Source organism: Piliocolobus tephrosceles, chromosome 14, assembly GCF_002776525.5.
Source record: "Piliocolobus tephrosceles isolate RC106 chromosome 14, ASM277652v3, whole genome shotgun sequence".
Lineage (NCBI taxonomy): Eukaryota > Metazoa > Chordata > Mammalia > Primates > Cercopithecidae > Piliocolobus > Piliocolobus tephrosceles.
The window spans coordinates 24,209,598-24,233,438 of NC_045447.1; the positions used below are offsets into that span (position 1 = coordinate 24,209,598).

Consider the following 23,841-nt stretch of genomic DNA (forward strand, 5'->3'; position numbering starts at 1 on the left):
GTGAGACCCTGTCTCAAAAAAAAATTAAAATGAAATAAACCAGTAACAGTAAATAATGTGTTTTCTTAGGGGGAATATAGAAGAAAGAAAAAAGCTACAATACACTGTTACAAAGTATAGGAGAGCAAAAAAAAAAAAAAAAAAAAAAAATTTAAAATAATAAAGTGCTTTCCTGAGTTCTGTGAGTCATTCTAGCAGATAACCAAATCTGAGGAGAGGGGTCATGGGAACCCCAGTTTATAGCCATTGGTCAGAAGTACAGATGGCCCAGTACTTGCAATTGCCATCTAAAATGGAGGCAGTCTTATGGGACTGAGCTCTTAAACCTTAGAGTCTGACACTAACTTCAGGAAGTTAGTGTCAGAATTGAATAGGATTATAGGACTCCCAGGTGGTGTCAGAGAGTAGAAGTGGTGTTGGAAAAGACATCACATACATAGTGTCAGGAGGAAGTAAGACCCCTCCTACTTTTTCACACAGTTACTACAAGGATAAGATAACAGAATTTAGCAAACAGTGGGCCCCAGTATTAGTATTATCATTGCTACTAGAAAAAAAAAAACCCACCAATTGGAACACGAACAAAGATAATTAATAGGTAATTCACAATAGAAGAAAAGCAAATGATCAAACAGCATATAGGATGTTCAATGTCATCAATCATTAAATAACTGCATCTTAAAGTTAGATATCATTTTCTACTCATCTAATAATTGTCAAATATTAAAAATAATGGCAATGCCAGGTGCCAACAAGAGTCACTTCAATGGAAGCGTAAATAGTATAGCTTCCTTAATGGCAAAGAGGCCATTTGTATCAAAAGTCGTGAAAACTATACATATGTCCTTTGACCTCACTATTTTATTTCTAGGAATACATCCTAAAAAGCAGAAGAAAAACATAAATTTGCACAAATATTAGCTGCAAAGATGCTCCTTATGGCATTACTCATACCAACAAAAGGAAAAAAATTGGAAGCCATCTAAAAACGCTATATCCAGGGAAATCATTAAATAGATTAGGTTTTGTCTTTAGTCAAATATCATGCAGCTATGAAAACAAAAATATTTAATGACAGGAAAGATTTTCATGATATAATAGGTGACTAAGGGGGGTTATAAAATAGTTTGTACAGTATTTGAAATTGCATATATTCATATTTGTTTGATGAAATGTAAGCAAATATGTCAAAATATTCAGTGTAGGTTGTCTCTAGGTGCAAATTTACAGGAGGTTGTACTTTCCTCCTTACTTATCTGTAAATTCTAAAGTATCTACAATAAACATTCATTACTTTTGACATGATTGTTTAAACAATAAACTTTTTAATGCAATTTTATTACCCTATTATGAAGACTGAAGATCTATCAAGAAAATATTCTCTAAAGTAGTCTAAGAAACTAAAAAAAAAAAATTATTCTAGTGGGTCTTCTCAGCCTACTCTCAGTTATTTTATTCACTAATTCACTTATTTATTCTTCCAATCTCTACACAACCATAGTGACTGGATTACAGACACAGTTCCAGTGGGATTTCTGTCCCAGTGAGCTCCCAGGTTAGTGCAAATCTGAGAACTCAGGACAATAGAGGCAGGCAGAATCAAAGAAAGTCAACTGCTGGGAGGGAAAAGGTGAACATATGGGGAAGACCACAGAGAAGAGCCCAGCCTGAGCCTATTACAAGGAACAGCCAGTGTAGGAGCCAGACTGCTGGAAAAGAGCAGGTAGCAGAGGGCAGTCCAGGTAGAGGTCCCAGCTTGGGCAAAAGCAAGAAGACTTGAAAGTATAGGCACATGTTAATTTACATGACCAGGACATGGGGTGACTTTAAGGGAATAGCTAAGGAAAGCTCGTTTGGTCAAGATCTGGTTCAGCATTTTTCTTAATTTGCAAAAAAGAAGTAAGGAAGCCATGCAGAGTTCTTGCCACCCCATTCATGTTTGATGATAGGGTGACCCTGATCGTTCTAAATATAGTAGACTGGCCCCTCTTCCCTGAGCTGATGGCCACAATGACTTCCACAAAAGAGCCAAGGAAGCCTAAGAGGTCTGAATTTCAGTAGGAACTGGATGGGCCGGTTGTCCCCGGGGGTTCCTTCTTTCTTGTAAAAGTTAAAGGCATAAAACTTTCTCTCTTGTTAAACATTGTACACACCCCAGTGTCAGCCACTCAGCTGAAAAGATAAAAACCACAAGTAGAATTTTTGGCAGAGCAGTATTGCATTGAATGAAGAACTGTTGCACAACACTCCTTCCTTACCCTCCCTCCTTACACAACATACACATTTTTACTTTGACGGAGGAGAAGGTCAGGGGGGAGGGGGGAGATTAAAATTGGAACAAGAAATGAAAGTGGGCTGCAAGAAGAAATGTCTGAAATTTCTCAATCAAGAGGGAGAAGCATCTCCCAATAAGGACCAAACATCTGCAGATTCTTCCTGCCTGTTTCTCTTGAGGTTCATTCCTGTTGTCAGAACCCAAAGAATAACCTCCCTTGCCCTTCTGTATCTATCCTTTGACTGTCAATGATGTGCCAGGCACTGTGTTCAGCCAAGGATCTCTCCAGTAAGGACTCCGGGAAAATTCAGAGAAGAATTTCCAAAACCTCCAGCTGCAAACAGTGGTTAGGTTACTAACCAGCACATTAACGATTCAAAAGTGATGAATGATAATCAAATCTACCCTTTACTCAGCTCTTACTATATACCAAGCATGGTGCTGGGTGGTCTACAAGTTTATCTCATTTAATCCTCACAACAATGCATGCATCAGGGTCTATTATTATTGTCCCTACTTCAAGATTTAAAAAAACCTGAAGCTGGGAAATGTTAACCCCAGTTTATTCAAGGCTAGTGAGTGGCAGACCTAGGATAGTTATCACCTCCTCACCTCTGCTGCCTCCCCTCTCCTCCTCCATTCCAATCTGTTTTCTGGTCTGACTGAGCAATTTGTATTTTCCTGAAGGGACCAGGCATCCACTTCCTCTGAACCTTTGTTCAAGATATGGTTCTCACTCAGAGAGCCCTGCCCCTCTTCCCCCTGATTAGCTGGCAGTCACCCCTATCTCTTACCCATCAGCTCAACTGTAACTTCCTCCAGGAAACCCTCCTAGACCTCAAAGGCTTCAGATTACATTACATTCAACACAGGGATCCCCTTGTCCTTCTCTGAAAGTAAAACAACCATGCTTATCTCTAGGCTTTTTGGACATGGTTTCCCTTCCACTTAAAATGGTCTTCATTCACATGTACACACATGCACACACAAATATACACACTTGTTCACACGTATGCACATAAACACCTCTTTCCTCTAATCCCACTCATCCTTCAGGTAGCATAAAAGTCAACAACTCTGAGAATCCTGGTCTGAACCATTCCCACAGCCCACCCGCTCAAGACAGAGGTGCCTCTGCTCCTCAGCCCTGCAGGACACAATGCTTGATGTGAATCATACTCTTCACACTGTTTTGTCATTATTGTTTCCATGGCACAATAAAACTTCTTCAGGGGAGCAAATGCCTCTTGCCTCAGAGCCAAGCACATAATAAGTACTCAATAATTTTTTTTTTAATAAATGAATGCTTACCCTGCCTACTTCCTTCTTGTCTGTGCCGCTCAAATGTGGAAATAATTACGTGCCCCAATGTCTTGACTTGGCTTTGGTTGATATTTTCATTGTAACCAGAGATCTCATGCTTCTATGACAAGAAATGAAGAATCCTGGGAGAATAAAAACAAATCCTTGCTATAAGTGTTTTTGAGAACAAACCACATTGGGGTATGTAATATCATTTTTCCAAAGGTAAGAAGTAACTTGGGGTTGGGGAGGGGAAGCCATTAGTTAAGAAGAGGAAAGACTTTACTGAAAATCAAGGCTCTCATCCTATATCCAAACATTATGAAAATGAGTCAATTATTTGTCAGGAACTCTCACATGATATACTTTCTTTTTTTTAAAGTGACATTTATTTAATTTAAGAGGTCGATATTCAGATAGGTCATTCCTACCTCTATTCTTACCTACTCCATTCCATTCCCGAAGCCTCATTTTGGTAAAAACTTATATAACTTCCTTTACTATCTGTCCAGTGTTTCTTTAATGTAAATATAAGCATAAATTTATTTGTTGGTTCCCACCCAACCTCTTTTTTTTTTCTTTTCTCAACTTTTATTTTAGGTTCAGGGGGTACATGTCCAGATGTGTTATGGGTAAAGTATGTGTCACTGGAGTTTGATATACAAATGATTTTATCACCCACATAGTGTGCATGGTACCCAATAGGTGGTATCCCTCATCAAGTAAGTCCCTGTGTCTTATGTTCCCTTTTTTTTTTTCCTTGTTCACAAAATACTTTATTATCTAGTGGTGCACACTGAGAACATACAGAAATCTGCATGGCCCACTTCACATGCAGTAGAACAATCTTCACTTTACAAGAAGTGAATGTCAACTGTTTTATGCAATAGACAACACTTTAAAGCCACATTCTTAAAGAAAAGCTTCATTTACAAAAGAAATAAAAAGTAAAGCAGCAATTACTGCTTTTAAAAAGCAGCTGCTTTGTTCAAGAGTGGAAGGTTCATGCTTGTATTGAAAGACAACGTGATCACAGATAATGAAAACAATGAACAAATGAAAACGCTTTTACCATGAAGCAGTACACTTTCAAAATGAGATACTCATAGTTAAAAATTTCATTACCCTGTCTATCTAGCCTTTAAATATGAGGACTTTCAGAATTAGGCCTCAACATTTGTAATTAGTAAATGAAAACTATGCCGCATTTCTATGTTACTGGGAACTGTGTTTTACAAAATGTATATGAAGTCTATAGCAAGTTGATTTTTAAAAAGTAAAGTTAATAAGAAACAGTACACTGAAGGCACTCTATCCATTAAGTGCATTCTCTTCCAATTTTAAATGTGATGAACAGAACAGAAATTGTAACTATGCCATAGTTGCAATGCCAAAAAAAAAAAAAAGATCAATCATCACACATGCAAGTAATTCTGCCACAAAGCTAACATTCCTCATTTGTTAGTTGTTCCAATAAAATGACATCTTAAAACACCAGAGCTGTTGACGGTGTAGCTTACCTTCAGTGTACTGAATGCTGTACACAACATGCATTTTTTTTTTTTCTTAGTTTTACTTTACTTGAAGTCTGGGATATATGTGCAGAACGTGCAGGTTTGCTACATAGGTATACATGTGCCATGGTGGTTTGCTGCACCTATCAACCCATCATCTAGGTTTTAAGCCCCGCATGCATTAGATATTTGTCCCAATGCTCTCCCTCCCCTTGTCCCCCACCCCAACAGGCCTCGGTGTGTGATGTTCCCCTCCCTGTGTCCATGCGTTCTCATTGTTCAACTCCCACTTATGAGTGAGAACACGCGGTGTTTGGTTTTCTGTTCCTGTGTTATTTTGCTGAGAATGATGGCTTCCAGCTTCATCCATGTCCCTGTAAAGGACAAGAACTCATTCTTTCTTATGGCTGCATAGTATTCTGTGATATATATGTGCCACATTTTCTTTAAGGAGACCATCCCTGCAGGCAGGCTCAAGGAGGAACAGACCCCTTTCGGCACTGAATACAGCAATGGCATGCTGCACCTAGGAAAACATGAATATAAACAGCATTTATGCTGGCCATTTTATCTGAAGACCAAAATGAAGCCAAGTCTGCTAAAAACAAATCAACCACCCAATATTACTACTCGTTTTATAACAGATGATTTGTCTTTAATGTGAACTCCAACCATATACATTAGCACTGTAATTTTCTTCAGTCTTGGCAATTTAAAACAGTTCTGTGGTGAAATTTCACATAATACACAAAACAGATTAACATTTCTAAAAGAAGTTCAAATATATCATGCTTCCTCAAATCTGCTGGAGAAATATTTGTAAGTTTATATTCATTAATAAAGTGCTGTGAAATTTCTTCAGTCCCTATATTTACTCAAACCCTTGGAGTTTCTTCATCTTGCTTAAACTTTGTCCTGGATGAAGGCACGCTGTAGGGCCTGGTTGATGCTAATTGATTTAGCTAGGCCCAACATTAGAATCTGGTCCAACAAGTCCTTTAGCTGGTATACTTTTTTACATCAGTCTTCAGAAAGTGTCTGGCACCCAATCAAGTCAGCCAATAGGTCCTTAGTTGGATTAATGGTGTTCATAACAATAACTTTCTCCCTGTCTTGTTACTTTATCAACTTCTATGTACATGAAGTTGAGATTTTGATCAAAATGCTGATCTTTGAATGCACCTTTTGAATCATCTTATTTGGCATCTTTCCTTTGAGATTCATCACAAGCTTCAATATGTGGTTATTAGTTTTGCCAGGAAATAAAATTTTTCCAGTATAGAGTCTGTATAAGGTGCAACCTACTGACCACATATGTATACCACAGTCACAGCTTTTACCTATAATGATTTCAACAGCACAATAAAATCTACTGACAAGATAAGGTATAATGTCATTATCCGCAACATGTGAAGCCAACCCCAGATCACAAACTTTAAAATAGTTTTTGATGATTAACCAGGATATTGTCTGGCTTGTTGTCTACATGTAGGATATCGCATATTTTAAGGAATTTCAATGCCAGGAAAAACTGCTGACTATGGGATCTTACAGCTTTAATATGAAAACCAGTATCTTTATCATATTTTTTAACATCTCTTGTAAGTTCATACTGAGTGGCTCAAATATGAGACAGAGATGTTGTTTGTGATAGAAGCACCTGAAGAGTCGCAGACAATGAAGTTTGTCATCAGGATCAGCATCAAATTCTTTGAAGAACTCTAGTTCTTTTAAACCAGTATTTTGCATGAGCTCATTGTTTCTGATGGCCTTGACAGCCACTTCTTGGCTGGCTCTTGCATTACCTCTGGCTCATAAAACATTACTGAATATACCTTGCCCAGTGTAGCCATACGCATTGTAACATTTATCTAGGACTTCACCTATGTTCACATGATAATAACCCTCTGAACCAGTCCAGTTATCTCTGAGGTTGGGATTCTCTTTGAATCTTATCCATTGCCAGCAGCCCAGAGACAAGCACTGTCAAAATCATCAGCAAATCACATCATCAGATTCTGTAAAACATATCAAGTACCAACAACTTCTTCTGAGATGAACCATTATTCTGTTCAACTGTCATTAGATTATGCTTGGCTTTCACTGAGGCCTCAAATGTATCAACATTTTCCCATTCATACTCTTTAACATCAGTAGCTACTCGCTCCAGAAGGAGAGGTGATCACGTTTTCGTACTGCTCTGGGGGATGCTTGGTTCAGATGACACGAACATATTGCTATCTTCAGCAAGATATTTATATTTCTGAATAATTGCCTGCCTTTGGATTCTTCTCTATTAGGGCTTCTTCATCTTCTTCCTCCACATCAAAATCTTCAAGGTTATCATCAGACAAAGATTTCTGCTCAACTTTCATTTCTTCAGAAACACTTCCCCTAAATTTATCTTCCTTTACTTTGCTTCTGCTCCTTCATCTACGACCACCCCATGACTGAGACCACCTTTTCAAGCATGATCTGCTCCTCCAACCTCTATCCCTTTTCCAAGGAGACCTGCATCTTCTTCTTGGAGACCCGACTTTTTGTGCTATGTCTAAGTGGGGAATGAGACCTCCTTTTAATGGGAGGTCTACTTCTTCTTCGAGTTGGAGACCACCTATTGATGGGGCTGGCATCTTTTGATCTTTCATGTCTATTGAGGATATCATCTCGAGGTCGTGTTCTTGAAGAAGAAAGTTGTCCTCTCTCTGGTTCTCTTCATTTTCCTTCTAAGGATCGGCTCAGCTGTTCTACCAGGAGACAGTGTTCAAGAGGGAGATTTGCTCTACTTCGATCTTCTATCATTTAAAAGTGGAGACCTACTTCTTGATTTATCACGTAGTTTTGGAGACAAACTTCTTTTAGGACTACAACTAGGTCTTTTACTGGGTGACCTATTTTCTTTCTCAGATGAAGTATCTTTTTTTAATTGGGTTCTTTTCTTTATCAGCTTCAGACTGTTTTGATTTTCTCTTTCTGGACCGTGACCTTCTGTCTTTGGATTTACCTCTTAAATCAACTGGGGATCTCGATTTTTTACCTTGATAGTGACTTCTACTTTCATTTAAAATTGGGGATTTGTCTTGTTTTTTTATTTACTCTTATCTTCAGTTTTAACCTTATCATCAGCAGGTGATCTGGCCTTACCAATTTTCTCTTAAGATCACCTTCTAAGGGTAGGGGATTTTAATTCTCTTGCTTGATCTTGAGACTTACTTCTTTTGATGGGCTTTTAGACTTTTTCCTCTCCTTTGACTTGCTCCTAGTTGTTTTCTGTTTAACGATTTCAATACCCCCCTTACTTTTCTTCTTATCAGACCTACGTCTACTCCATTCTTTGGATCTGCTTTTACTTCGTTTTTTGTAGTATTTTTATTGTCCACAGTTCAAGTTTCCCCTTTGTACTTGAAGATCTAGTACTAGATCTATTTCCATTTCTTGCCTTTCATGAATCTCCCCCTTTTCTTCAGAGCCAGACTCATAATCTTGTAAAATGAACCCCACACCAGATTGGACCTTTCCTTCCATTAACTCATTATCAAGTTCAGCCTTAATCAAGGCTCTCTGTTTTTCCAAGTCTTCTAGCAAAGCTAAATCATCAAGTTTAGTTCTTTTTGCTGGAGACATACCCTCTTTATCAGAAGCATCCGTAACCTCTTTTCTTTTGTGTTTCTTGCGTTTATGCTTATGTTTATGTTTTTTGTCCTTGTCTTCTGAGGAATGTTTATGTTTCTTATGTTTACTTCTGTGTTTATACTTTTTTTTACTTATTTTGTTCTTATTTTGAGATTGGTCTTCTGATACTTCTCCATTTTCTTCACGTATACTCTTTTCAGAATTATCAGCATCTTCCATCTCCCTCTGTTCCTGCAGCGTCTGGGTCTCCGCTGCGGCCATCTTGAACTTCCTGACTCTGCCGCCACTGTGGTGGTGGCTTCCTGGACGGTGAAAGGCAGTGGAAATGGAAGAAGGAAAAGAGCTGCTGCACATGTGCCTATTGTTCCCTTTTTAGTGTTCATGTGTACTCAATGTTTAGCTCCCACTTATGAATGAGAACAGGCAGTATTTGGTTTTCTGTTCTGCATTAATTCACTTAGGATCATAGCTTCCAGCTGCATCCATGTTGCTGCAAAGACCATGATTTTGTTTTTTATGGCTTCATAGTATTCCATGGTGTATATGTACTACATTTTGTTTATCCAATCTAGGTTGAGTCCATATCTTTGCTATTGTGAATAGTATTGCAATAAATATATGGGTGCATGTGTCTTTTTGGTAGAATGATTTATTTTCCTTTGGGTATATACCCAGTAATAGGACTGCTGGGTCAAATGGTAGTTCTTAGTTCTTTGAGAAATCTCCAAACTGCTTTCCACAGTAGCTGAATTAATTTACATTCCCACCAGCAGGGTATAATTGTTCCCTTTTCTCCTCAACCTTGCTAACATTGTTGTGTCTTGACCTTTTAATACTCATCATTCTGACTAGTGTGAGATGGTATCTCATTGTGGTTTTGATTTGCATTTCTCTAATGATCAATGTTGTTGAGCATTTTTTCATATACTTGTTGCCACATGTATGTCTTCTTTTGAGAAGTGTCTGTTCATGTCCTTTGCCCATTTTTTAAAGAGGTTACTTGTTCTTCACTTGTTGATTTAAGTTCCTTATAGACTGTGGATATTAGACTTTGTCAGATGCATACTTTGCAAATGTTTTCTCCCATTTTGTAGGTTGACTGTTTATTCTGTTGATAGTTTCTTTTGCTGTGCAGAAGCTCTTTAGTTTAATTTGACCTCACTTGTCTGTACTTGCTTTTGTTGCAGCTGCCTTTGGAGACTTCATCATGAAATCTTTGTCAAGGCCTATGTCCAGAATGGTAATTTTTAGGTTTTCTTTTACGGTCTTTATAATTTTAGGTCTTATATTTAAGTCTCTAATGTATTTCGAGTTGATTTTTATGTATGTGGTAAAAGGAAGGGGCTTGGTTTCAATCTTCTGCATATGGCTAGCCAGTTATCACAGCACCATTTAATCAATAGAGAGTCCTTTCCCATTGCTTGTTATTGTTGGCTTTCCCAAAGATCAGGTGGTTGTAGATGTGTGGCTTTATTTCTGGGTTCTCTAACCTGTTTTATTCGTCAATGTGTCTGTTTTTGTACCAGTTCTATGCTGTTTTGCTTACTGTAAACTTGTAGTATAAAGTCGGGTAGTGTGATGCCTCCAGCTTTGTTTTTTTACTTATGATTGTTTTAACTATTCAGGCTTTTTTATATTTCATATAAATCTTAGAATTGTTTTTTCTAATTCTGTGAAAAATGATTTGGTAGTTTGATACAAATAGCATTGAATCTGTACATTGCTTTAGGATGTATGGTTTTTTTTTATTATTATTTTTGTGTGTGTGTGAGACATAGTCTTGCTCTATCAGCAGGCTGGAGTGCAGGGGCACAACCTCGGCTCACTGCAACCTCCGCCTCCTGAGTTCAAGAGATTCTCCTGTCTCAGCCTCTCAAGGAGCTGGGATTACAGGTGTGTGCCACCACCCCCAGCTAATTTTTTGTATTTTTAGTAGAGAGGGGGTTTCACCATGTTAGCCAGGATGGTCTCAATTTCCTGATCTTGTGATCCACCCGCCTCGGCCTCCCAAAGTGCTGGGATTACAGACATGTGCCACCCTGCCCAGCTGGCCATTTTAACAATATTGATTCTTCCTATCTGTCAGCACGAACAATTTCTTCATTTGTTTGTGTCATCTCTGATTTCTTTCAGTGGTGTTATGTAATTCTTGTAGGATATTTCACCTCCTTCTTTTAGCTGTATTCCCAGATATTATTCTTTTGTGGCTATTGTGAATGGGATTGCATTTTTTATTTGACTCTCAGGTTGGACATTATTTGTGTATGGAAATGCTACTGATTTTTGTGCATTGATTTTGTATCCTGAAACTTCAGTGAAGTTGTTTAGCCATTCCAGGAGCCTTTGGGCAGAGGCTATAGGGTTTTATAGGTATAATAGCATCTGTGAAGAGAAATAGTTTAACTTCCTATCTTCCTATTTGGATGCCTTTTCTTTCTTTCTCTTGCCTGATTTCTCTGGCTGGGACTTCTAGTACTATGTAAATAGGAATGGTAAAAGTGAGCATCCTTGTCTTGTTCTAGTTCTCAAGGAGAATGCTTCCAGTTATTGCCCATTCAGTAGGATGTTGGCTGTGGGTTTGTCATAGATGGCTTTTATTCTTTTGAGGTATGTTTCTTCCATTTTTAGTTTTTTGAGGAATTTTAGTATGAAGAGTATGAAGAGATGTTGAATTTTATCAAAAGCCTTGTTGTTTTTACCCTTGTTTATATAATGAATCACATTTAGTGATTTGCATATGTTAAACCAAACTTGCATCCCAGGAATAAAGCCTACTTGTTTGTGGCTAATTAGCTGTTTGATGTGCTTCTAGATTTGGTTTGCTAGTATTTTGTTGAGGATTGCTGCATCTATGATCATCAGAAATACTGGCCTTAAGTTTTCTTTTTTTATCTTGTCTCTGCCAGGTTTTGGTATCAGAATGATGCTGGTCTCAGAGAGTGAGTTATGGAGGAGTCCCTCTACTTCAACTTTTTTGGAATGATTTCAGTAGGGTTCATGCCAGTTCTTCTTCATACATCTAGTAGTATTTGGCTGTGAATCCATCTAGTCCAAGGCTTTTTCTGGCTGATAGGATTTTTTTTTAATGACTTATTCCATTTCAGAACTCATTATTGGTCTGTTCAGGATTTCAATTTCCTCCTGGTTCTGTCTCGGGAGGTTGTATGTTTCCAGGAATTTACCCATTCATTTTTCTTTATTTTTGTCTGCCTGCATTGATTCAAAAGAACAGTCTTTGAGCTCTGAGATTATTTCCCCAGCTTGCTCTATTCTGTTATTAATGCTTCCAATTGCATTATGAAATTACTGTAATGAATTTTTAATTTTCTGAAATTCAATTTGGTTCTTTCTTCAAGTGGCTACGTCATGTTTCAACCATTGGACTGTTTTACTTGGATTCAGTTTCAACCTTCTCTTCTATCTCATTGAGCTTCCTTGTTATCCGGATTCTGAATTATATGTCTGTTATTTAGCCATTCCACTCTGGTTAAGAACCATTGCTGGGGAGCCAGTGCAGTCATCTGGAGGTAAGAAGACACTGGCTTTTAGAATTGCCATAATTCTTGTACTAGTTCTTTCTCATCTATATGGGCTGATGTTCCTTTAATCTTTGAAGTTGTTGTCCTTTGAATGGGTCTTTTTGCTTGTATATTCTTTGATGTCCTCAAGGGTTTTATTGTGGCATAAGTTGGGTCTAATCAATTGGCTTCATTTCTGGATGCTTTCAGGAGGCCAAGGCTCTGCTCAACACTCCTGAGCTTCATGCTCTCATCCTGAGGAGCTGGCATCAAGCCAACAGCTTTGCTCTCTGGCCCCTCTAGGTCAAGCACCTGTTGCATTGGAGAAGCTGAGGTGTTCCCAGTGTGCTAGCAACAACATTCAGATGGGGGCTGCCAACAAAAGTGCTGTGACAGGATGGTGGTGGGTACACAAGAGAGTACACTGTGACAGGGGAGCCATGGATGACAGGGGAGCCATGGGCAGCATGGCAGCAGGGAGCTGCCAGCAAGTGCACACCAATAGGGCAGCAGGAGGCCATGGGTGAGTGCCCACCAACAAGGCAGCAGGGGGACTACATATGTGTGCATGCTGGCTGGGCAGCAGTGGGGCTGTGGCAACATGGCTGGGAAGAGTCTACAGGTTGGTGTGTACTAGTGGGAGTCTCTGCAAAAGTACTCCAGTGGGAAGGAAGGGGCTGCCAGTGAAAGAGATTGATGGTGGCTGCTGGCAAGCATTTCGGTGGGGCAGCTAAGGTTGTGCTGCAAGTGGGTGTGGCCAGGCAGGGACCCTAGGAGAGGCTGGCAGATGGGACATTCATTTGAGACTGGCCCCATCCCACAGGAAAGATAGCCCTGCTGTCTCCAGATCCAGCAGCTAACAAAGGCTAAAGTCACCTAGAGGAATATGGGTGCTCATGGGATGGGTGACCATGGCTTGGGATGGGTGCTCATGGCTGTGTGCTCCACTGCAGCCTTTCCCACTGCCAAACCCTCTGGGCTCCACACAGACAGGAGTTCTGTCTCTGCTAACTCTCTGGACAGTTCTCCCTGCCAACTCAAATGTCTGTAAGGGTTGTGGGTCTCTTGTAGCTAAGATCCCAAGGTCTGTGGCAAGAGTGGGCCTCTTCATGCCTATTTCATTCACCCTTCCCCTAGGAGCCCCTCAGGGCCAAGAACAGTTCCAGTGGTCAGCAACCCTGAGCAGGTTTCCCAGCTTCCTCCCCTTTCAGCCCCAGGGCTTGCATCTTCCCTGTATCCACTCTCAATTCCTTCTTTTCAAAGATCTGTTTGGAGTATGCCAGTCTGCTTGATGTTCTGGTTGCTCTTGGTGGGAGAAGCTCTTCCTGGATGTGTCTAGTTGGCCATCTTGGCTCTTCTCCCTGAAATACTCTTTCAACGCTAATGGTTCATATTTGATATAATCTTTACCTTGAAACGAAGATGTTTCCTTTTTTGTTTGCATTGGGAAATTGTATTTACTGCCTGTTGTGGTTTGAATGGGCTCTCCAAAGTTCATGTGTGGGAAACTTTATTCCTAAACCAACCGTGTTAAGAGGCGGGACCTTTAAGAGGTGAGTAGGTCATGAGGGCTCTGCCTCATTAATGGATTAGGGCTGTTATCATGGGAGTGATTTCCTATAAAAAGATGTTTTCAGCCCCCTTCCCTCTCTCTCTTATCATCCATCACATGATGCTACAAGAAGGCCCTTACCAGATGCCAGCACCTTGATCTTAGACTTTCCACCCTCAAGAAATGTGAGGAAATAAATTTCTTTCCTTGAAAAATTACTCAGTTTTGAGTATTCTACACAGAATAGCAGCACAAAACAGACTAAGAACTCGCCTTTTATTTGGTATGAGAAATTAAACTTATTTATTGTGCTTATAATAGTTAACCCATTGACTTAAAATCTCATACATCTTCATGCATTTAATCCAAGTAACAACTGAAATGGTACAAGGTCCCTTGGGATTAGGAGAATATATTTGTAAGTTTATCCCCCATTATATAGTTTATACAATTAAAAATAGAGTTTTATATAAGATTCATTCTAAAATCCAATGCAAGTGAAAATCAACAATGATAAGTCATGTTAATAGCATGTACCCTTGATAAGATATTCTAAAAATGAATCTCTGTGGTCTTCACCCCCCAAACGCATAACTCCAGTCTAATAATGAGAAAAACATCAAACTCTAATTTAGGGAATTTTACAAATTACCTGAACAGTATGCCTCAAAATTGCCAAAGTCATTGGGGAAAAAAATAAAAAAATAAAAAAAAATGTCTGAGAGACAGTCACAACCAAGAGGAGCCTACGGGACATGACAACTAAATGTAATATGATATCCTGGATGAGATCTTGGAACAGAAAAAGGATATTAGGTTAAAACTATGGAAATCTGAATGTAATTTAGATCTTCCCCACAATCCTAGTTGAATCAGCCTAGTTCAACCAATAGTCAGCCTACTCCTAGACATGTGATAAAGTTTATCCAAGATAAACATAGCTACATAACTGACTCATAACTGTCCACAAACACATGAGTGATCCCAGCCAAGACCAAGTCTAGTCCAGATCATCTGAATCCCACTAAATCCTAAGTTAAATAAATATTTTGTGGTTGTTACACAGTATTTTTGTGGCAATCTACAGTGGATTGCCCAACTAGAACACGATTATTGGTACATCCTAACAGGAAAAAGATATTTTGGTGAAGAAGAAAGAGGGGGAAAATTCCAGGAGATATGGAGGTTTATGTACTCCAAAAATCTAGTATACTCACTAAACTCTAGTATAGTGATTAAGCATGTTGAGCTCTTGCATAAGACTACTTGGGTTCAACTCACCATCAACTACTTGGTTCTGTGACCTTGAGCAAGTGACCTGAACAACTCCTTTATATGTAAAATGGTGATAACAATAGTACATATCTCCTATGTACAGAACTGTAAAGTTCAAAAGAGTTGTAAGTATAAATGTATTACAACAGTGTCTGGTACATATAGTATATACTCATTAATGTTATCTAGCAGTAGTGATACTAGCAGTAGTAATAAAGTAGTAGTGGTATCCTCGAGCGAATCTGTCTACCCAGAATGTCCTTCCCACACTTCTTTACCTGAATAATTTCTAATCCTCATCAAAACTCTTGTTATCTCCCCCAAGGAGACTTTCCTTTATATCTTTCCTTTGGATTTGCATAGAACCCAGTACTTTTCCCTTTCCCTGTAGCTTGGGACATAATTTTGAAATTTTCTTTCTATGTATTTGCCTTTTCGTCTAGACTTTAAGTTTCTTGAGGATACATTCTATACCTTGTTGTTCTCTTTGTAACCCAAATGTGAGCTTCATGCCACAAGCATATGCCCCTTAAGATCTAGACAAGATAAAAAATGAACAACTAAATAAAATGTGATCAATGGACCAAGATGGCCAATTAGAAGCAGCTGCAGTACATGGCACTAACGAAGAGGAATAAAAGTAGCAAGTGAATTCAGCACCGCCACCTGTGATATCCAGTTTCTTGTACTGGGACTGACTAAGCAAACAACTCAACCCACAGATAACGAAGAAAACCAGGGTGGGGCAATGGCCTAGCCAGAAGCTGCATGGAGCCAAAGGAACCCCACCCCAAACCAAGAGAAGCAGTGAGTAATTGTGTGACCCCGCCTGAGAAACCACAATTCTCACACAGAACTTTGCAACCCGTGAATCAGGAGATCCCCTCGTGAGCCCATGCCACCAGGGCCTTAGGTCTGACACACAGCGCTGTGTGGAGTCTTAGCAAAGCAGCTGCTCAGGCATGCACAGAGACCTAGGAGTGTTACATACTCCAGCCCTGGGATCCCGAGCAAGGCAGGATACCTGTTCATACCCCTAGGAAGGGGGCTGAATCCAGGGAGCCAAGCAGCATCACTCTGCAGGTCCCTCTTCCACGGCACCTCATACTGGCTTGGAATTCCAGCCAGCCAACAGCAACAGGTTGGAGTCTGCCTGAGACAGGACCAAGTTCCTGAGGGGAGGGGCAGCCCATCTCTGTGGTTCAGTCACCTCAGCCATTCCAGCCTCCTGGCTGTGGAGAATCCAAACGATCTAGACAAGGAAGGGTCCCCCTATGACACAGCACAACTGTTTTGCCAGATCGTGGCTAGACTACTTCTTTAAACAGGGCCCCAATCCATTCCTCCTCACTGGGTGGGACCTCCCTGTGGGGTTTCAGCCATTCCAGCCAGGGTTATACAGACACAGCTCTGATCTCTCCCTGGGATGGAGCTCCCAGGGGAGGGGCAGCCACCATCTCTGTGGTTCAGGCAACTCAGCCATTTCAGTCTGCCAGCTTTGAGAGTCCAAATTGTCCAGACAAGGAAGAGTCCGCCTCAGTGCAGCACATCTGCTCTACCAAAAAGCAGCCAGACTGCTTCTTTAAATGAATCACTGATCCTGTTCCTCCTGACTGGATGAGACCTCCCAACAGGATTCTCCAGCCACCTCCTACAGGTACATTCAGGCTGGCAACAGGTCAATTCCACCCTGGGACAGAGCTTTCAGAGGAAGGAGCAGGCTGCCATCGTTGCTGTTTCACAGCCTTCACTGATGACACCTCCAGGTACAAAAAACACTGAGGCAACTAGGGTCTGGAGTGGATTCCCAGCAAACCACAGCCACCCTATAGAAGAGTGGCCTGACTGAAAAAAAAAAAAAAAAAAAAAAAACAGAAAACAACAACATCAACAAAAATGACCACACAAAAACCCCATTCAAAGGTCAGCAACCTCAAAAACCTAAGGTAGATAAGCCCACAAACATGTGGAAGATTCAACACAAAAATGCTGAAAACTCAAAAAGCCAGAGTACCTCTTCTCTGCCACATGACCACAACACCTCTCCAGCAAGAGCACAGAACTGGATTGAGGCTGAGATGGCTGAATTGACAGAAGTAGGCTTCAGAAGGTGGGTAATAATGAACTTCAATTAGCTAAAGAAATATGTTGTAACCCTGTGCAAAGAAGCTAGGAATCATGATAAAACAATACAGGAGCTGATAGCCGGAATAGCCAGTTTAGAGAGGAACATAACTGACCTGATGGAGCTGAAAAACACAAAAAGAGAATTTCACAACCTACAACCAATTGGCATACCTGAAAGAGATGGGGAGAATGGAATCAAATTGGAAAACATACTTCAGAATATCATCCTGGAGAACTTCCCCAACCTAGCAAGACAGGCCAACATTCAAATTCAGGAAATGCAGAGAATCCCGGTAAGATACTGCACAAGAAGCTCAACCTCAAGACATGTAATCTTCAGATTCTCCAAGGCTAAAATGAAAGAAAAAATGTTAAGGGCAGCCAGAAAGAAAGGCCAGGTCACCTACAAAGGGAAGCCCATCAGATTAACAGCAGACCTCTCAGCAGAAAGCATATAATCCAGAAGAGATTGGGGGCAAATATTCAACATTATTGAAGAAAGGAATTTTCAACCCAGAATTTTTTATCTGGCCAAACTAAGCTTCATAAATGAAGGAGAAATAAGATCCCTTTCAGACAAGCAAATGCTGAAAGAATTTGTAACCACGCAGCCTGTTTTGCAAGAGCTTTTGAAGGAAACACTAAATATGGAAAAGAAAAACTATTACCAACCATGACAAAAACACACTGAAGTACACAGACAAGTGACACTATAAAGCAATCACATAAACATGTCTGCAAAATAACCAGCCGGTATCATGATGACAGGCTCAAATTCACACATAACAATACTAACCCTAAATGTAAATGGGCTAAATGTCCCAATTAAAAGACACAGATTGGCAAGCTGGATAAAGAGCCAAGACCCATTAGTACGTTATCATCAAGAGACCCAATTCACATGCAAAGACACATGTAGGCTCAAAATAAAGAGAAGGAGGAAAATTTACCAAGGAAATGGAAGACAGAAAAAATCAAGGGTAGCAATCCTAGTCTCTGACAAAACAGACTTTAAACCAACAAAGATAAAAAAAGACAAAGTAGGGCATTACATAATGGTAATTATGTAATTACCATTACATAATTATGTATAATTATTGGACCAATAATGAATATTGAATATTCATTATTGAATATTGGACCAATAATGAATGGTCCAATTCAACAAGAAGAGGTAAATGTCCTAAGTATACATGCACCGAATACAGGAGCACCCAGATTTAGAAAGCAAGTTCTGAGAGATCGATCTACAAAGAGACTTAGATTTCCACAGGAAAATAGTGAGAGACTTTAACATCCCACTGACGTTATTAGACAGATCATCAAGGACAAAATATTAACAAAGATATTCAGGACCTGAACTCAGCTCTGGATCAAGCAGGTCTGATAGATATCTACAGAACTCCCTATCCCAAAACAACAGAATATACATTCTTCTCATTGCCACATGGCACTGACTCTAAAATTGATCACACAATTGGAGGTAAAACACTCCTCAGCAAATACAAAAGAACTGAAATCATAACAGTCTCTCAGACCACAGTGCAATCAAATTAGATCTCAAGAAATTCACTCAAAACCACACAATTACATGGAAATTGAACAACCTGCTCCTGAATTACTCTTGGGTAAATAGTGAAATTAAGGCAGAAATCAAGAAGTTCTTTGAAACTAATGAGAACAAAAAGGTAATGTGTCAGAATCTCTGGGGTGCAGTTAAAGCAGTGTTAAGAGGGAAATTTGTAGCACTAAATGCCCACATCAAAAAGCTATAAGGATCTCAGGTTAACAACCTAACTTCACAACTAAAAGAACAAGAGAACCAAGAGCAAATAAATCCCAAAGCTAGCAGAAGACAAGAAATAACCAAGGTCAGAGGGGAACTAAAGGAGACAGAGATACAAAAAATCCTTAAAAAAATTAATGAACCCAGGAGCTGGTTTTTTTTTTTTAATTAACAAAATAGATGGACTGCTAGCTAGACTAATAAAGATGAAAAGAAAGAAGAAATAAATGCAATAAAAAATGATAACGGGGATACTACCATTGACCCCACAGAAATGCAAACAACTGTTGGCAAATTCTATCAATACCTCTATGCACATAAACTAGAAAATCTAGAAGAACTGAATAAATTCCTGGACAACTTTGCCCTCCCGAGACTGAACCAGGAAGAAAATCGAATCCTTGAATAGATCAATAACAAGTTCTGAAATTGAGGCAGTAATAAATAGCATACCAACCAAAAAAACAAACAAACAAACACAAGTCCAGGATGAGATAGATTCACAGCTGAATTCTACCAGACATAAAGAAGAACTGGTACTATTTCTACTGAAAGTATTCTAAAACATTAAAGAGAAGGGACTCCTCACTCATTCTATGAGACCAATATCATCCTGATACCCAATCCTGATAGAGATAGAACAAAAAATAAAACTTCAGGCCAATATCCCTGGTGAACATTGATGCAAAAATCCTCAGTAAAATATTGACAAACCAAATCCAGCAGCGCCTCAAAAAGCTTATTCACCACAATCAAGTTGGCATCATCCCCAGGATGCAAGGTTAGTTCAACATATGCAAATCAGTAAATGTGATTCATCACATAAGCAGAACTAAAGACAAAAACCACATGATTATGTCAAAAGATACAGAAAAGGCCTTCAGTAAATTCAACATCCTTTCCTGTTAAAAATTCCCAGTGGGTATTGAAGGAACATACCTCAAAATAATAAGGGTCATATATGACAAACCCACAGCCAATATCATACTGAATGGGCAAAAGCTTGAAGCATTCCCCTCGAAAGCCAGTACAAGACAAGGATGCCCTCTCTCATCACTCCTTTTCAACATAGTATTGAAAGTTCTGGCCAGAGCAATCAGGCAAGAGAAAGAAATAAAGCATATCCAAATAGGAAGAAAGGAAGTCAAATTATCTTTGTTTGCAGATGACATGATCTTATATCTAGAAAACCCCATTATCTCAGCCCAAAAGCTTCTTAAGCTGATATGCAACTTCAGCAAAGTCAATGTGCAAAAATTTCTAGCATTCCTATACACCAAGCAACAGGCAAGCAGAGAGCCAAATAATGAATGAACTCCCATTCACTATTGCTACAAAGAGAATAAAATACCTAGGAATATAGCTAACGTGGGAAGTAAAGGACATCCTTAAGGAGAACTACAAACCACTATTCAAAAAAATCAGAGAGGACACAAACAAAAGGAAAAAAAATTCATGCTCATGGATAGGAAGAATCAATATTGTGACAATGGCCATACTCCCCAAAGTAATTTATAGATTCAATGCTATTCCCAGTAAACTACCATTGACATTCTTCACAGAATTAGAAGAGAGTGTTTTAAAATTCATGTGGAACCAAAAAGGAGCCCAAATTACAAGACAATCACAAGCAAAAAAAAACACAACTGGAAGCATCACGCTACCCGACTTCAAACTATACTACAAGGCTATAGTAACCAAAACAGCATGGTACTAGTACACAAACAGACACACAGACAAATGGAACAAAATAAAGAACTCAGAAATAAGGCTGCACACTTACAACCATCTGATCTTTGACAAACTTGACAAGATAAGCAATGGGAAAAGGATTCCCTATTTAATTAATAGTGCTGGGAGAACTGGCTAGCCATATGCAGAAAATTGAAACTAGACCCCTTCCTTTCATCATATACAAAAATTAACACAAGACGGTTTAAAGACTTAAATGTAAAACCCAAAACTATAAAAACCCTATGAGAATGAAAACCCAAGAGACAGACTAGAGGAGCCCTAAGGTATCCATTAAACATTATTCATTATCTTCTCTCCTCTGCATCCACAATGGTCCTAGTTATGTACCACCCATGGGGGAAATGACAAAATAATCACTCAAATTATTTTCTGTGTCCGTGGCTCAGATGAGGCTCCAAGCTGAGAAAGACTGGAATAGATTGAGGCAGGTCTAAGGACATGGGGTCTGGGTTCCTAGAAATACGGTATGAGAAGGAGGGTTTCTTGGCTATTTCAGGCCTGGGAGGAAAAGAACGACCCAGAACTTTAAATATTAAAAGACTCTTTTGATCTCCTTACCTGGCCTTCTCCTATGGTTTCTCTTTTCTCAGGAAACCACATCAAAGTCCCAACAAGAGGGGCCTTATATCCATGGAAGACTCAACATTTAGACGTTTCTACCTTAATTCTAATTATGGTTATACATCACAGACTTGTGATGTCAGGACTGAAAGAATCATTCATCATACACCTTTAAGCTTGTGTCCATAACCAAATCACATCTCCTAGAAAGTCCAATGAATGATATGTATGCCCAAATGTAAGCCAACTCTATATGTAGGAAGAAGTCCCATTTTTCCTATCAGAATACCAATTTTAAGAAAAATTCTTGGCCAAGCCAAATATTAAAGCTTTTAGGAGTATACATAAACTAGTCATATTTTTATTAATAGTATTTAATATGGCCATTAAGTTATACAAACACATCTAAAATAACCTAATAAAAAATCTATGCTATGCAGAAATACTGCTTTTTCCCATTCTCATGTATATTGCAATGTTTATTCAAAATCTTTATTGTGTATCTTCAACATCTTTATAACCATTAAATCAGTTTTGCAGAGTGTATCATCTATACTTCTGTGTAAGTTAACCCATGAATTGTACTCATACTGCACACGTAATCTCAAGCAACAGGTGCCCATTTTTATAGCATGCAAAGATTTTCTTTTCATTTGTCTTCTGGTGCATACTTGTGATCTTCAAAGAGTAACCACTTAAATTTATCATTTTATAAAGCCATCTGTTAAAAACTTATTTACACTCCTACCTACCACTTACATTTGGGAAACTGCGCCTACCCCAAGAAAAAGGGTTAGAGATCTTTGCTGCATTCTGACTATATCATGTTATTTCTGTAAACATCTAAAACTAGTGTTGCTTGAGATCATTTCAGGTTAGTTGTCTTCCTCCAACATTATACTGATGATGGAAAAAAAGTTATTAAGATAGCACATAATCAGACACTCCACAAGGATTTGAATATGAAGAAACTCCCTCTTCTCTTAGAAGTAATAACAAAGTGAATTGAGTAAAGAACTTGCCTTATATTTGGACATGGAAAATAATACTTTTTATTATCTGTTTCAGCCTATGAATATCACAAATATACTGCAATGTACTTTTAGTGTTAAAAGGTTTAAATTGTAAGATTTTTCATTTAAAATAATACATATAAATGCTACATTTTATTTTGTTGATTTTTACGTAAACTGTAAGGCTCTCAAAATATAAATGAAGCCTGCTTACATTAGTTCCTCTCTCCATATATAGAGATCTCCATCCTTCTTGTTTTGTCTGTTAGCTTTCTCATTCACCATCCTGAAATCCATTTATTTACTCAAGGAACACTTTGTAAGCCACTGCAATCATCAGGTTCTATTAGTTCATGAACATCAAAGGGCACAGAATGATCTCAAGTTGTCAAAAGTCAACGATATAGAACACAAATTCATTTCAAAATATTTGTTGTTTTCCTTAAATTTACATTTTTTGTTTTAATTTGAGAAGAGTTGAATAGTTTCTTTGCTCTCTTTACTGAGTTTAATTTAAGTTCCTTTATTTGTCTCTTGACTTTTCAAATAGCTCTCACCACAACCAAAATATGAAGGCTTGAATGAACCAAATATTGAAGGGGATTCCAAGAGTCTGACCTGGCCCAAGCAGCAAGTTCATTCTAGAAAATGGTGAGAAGAATGTACAACAGGAGAACTTGACCAGGTATTTCCTTTTAGATAATGGAGAGTCACTGAATATTTTTTAGCTAACAGCTGATGCTGTGGTTTGAATGTTTGTGTCTTCTCCAAAATTCATGTTGAAACTTAATCCCCAATGTATCTGTATTAAGAGGTGAGGCCTTTAGGAGGTGATTATGCCCTGAGGGCTCCACCCTTCTTGATGGAATTAGTGCCTTACAAAAGGGCTTGAGAGGGCTTGAGAGGGTGACTTCAGCACTTCTCTTTTTCCATGTGAAAACACAGTACAAAGGCACCAACTATGAATCAGAGAGTAACCCCTTATGGAACATCTAATTTGCTAGCACCTTGATCTCAAACTTACCAGCCTACAGAACTGTGAGAAACTGATTTCTTTTGTTTACAAGTTTATGCTATTTTGTTGCACTTTAAGGAACTAGAAGAATAAGAACAAACAAAACCCCAACTTGGCAGGAGGAAGGAAATAATAAAGCTCAGAGCAAAAGTAAACAAAATAGAGATTTTTTAAAATGCTATATGCTAATAGTGAAATGTCTGAAAAATAAATCAACAAATCAGTCCCATAGTATAATAATTTAAAAAATAAAAATAAAATATCTAGGAATAAACTAAACTAAGAAGGTGAAATATCTCTACACTGACAACTATAAAACTTTGAAAAGAATTGAAGAGAACACAAATAGAAACATATCCCATGTTTATGAATTGAAAGAATTAATATTGTTAAAATGGCCATAATACCCAAAGTGATCTGCAGAATTAATGCTATCCCTATCAAAATACCAATGGCAATCTTCACAGAAATAGAAAAAATATATGTAAAATTTATATGGAACCACAAAAGACCCC

General features: G+C 38.7%; 1 pseudogene across 1 annotated transcript; it reads right to left on the reverse strand.

Annotated features, from left to right (window-relative positions):
- Positions 1-5,994: 5,994 nt before the first annotated feature.
- LOC111550381 lies at positions 5,995-8,985 on the reverse strand (annotated as a pseudogene). Its single transcript, XR_002734017.1, has one exon. The product of XR_002734017.1 is annotated as a serine/threonine-protein kinase PRP4 homolog pseudogene (transcript).
- Between the last annotated feature and the right edge of the window lie 14,856 nt (positions 8,986-23,841).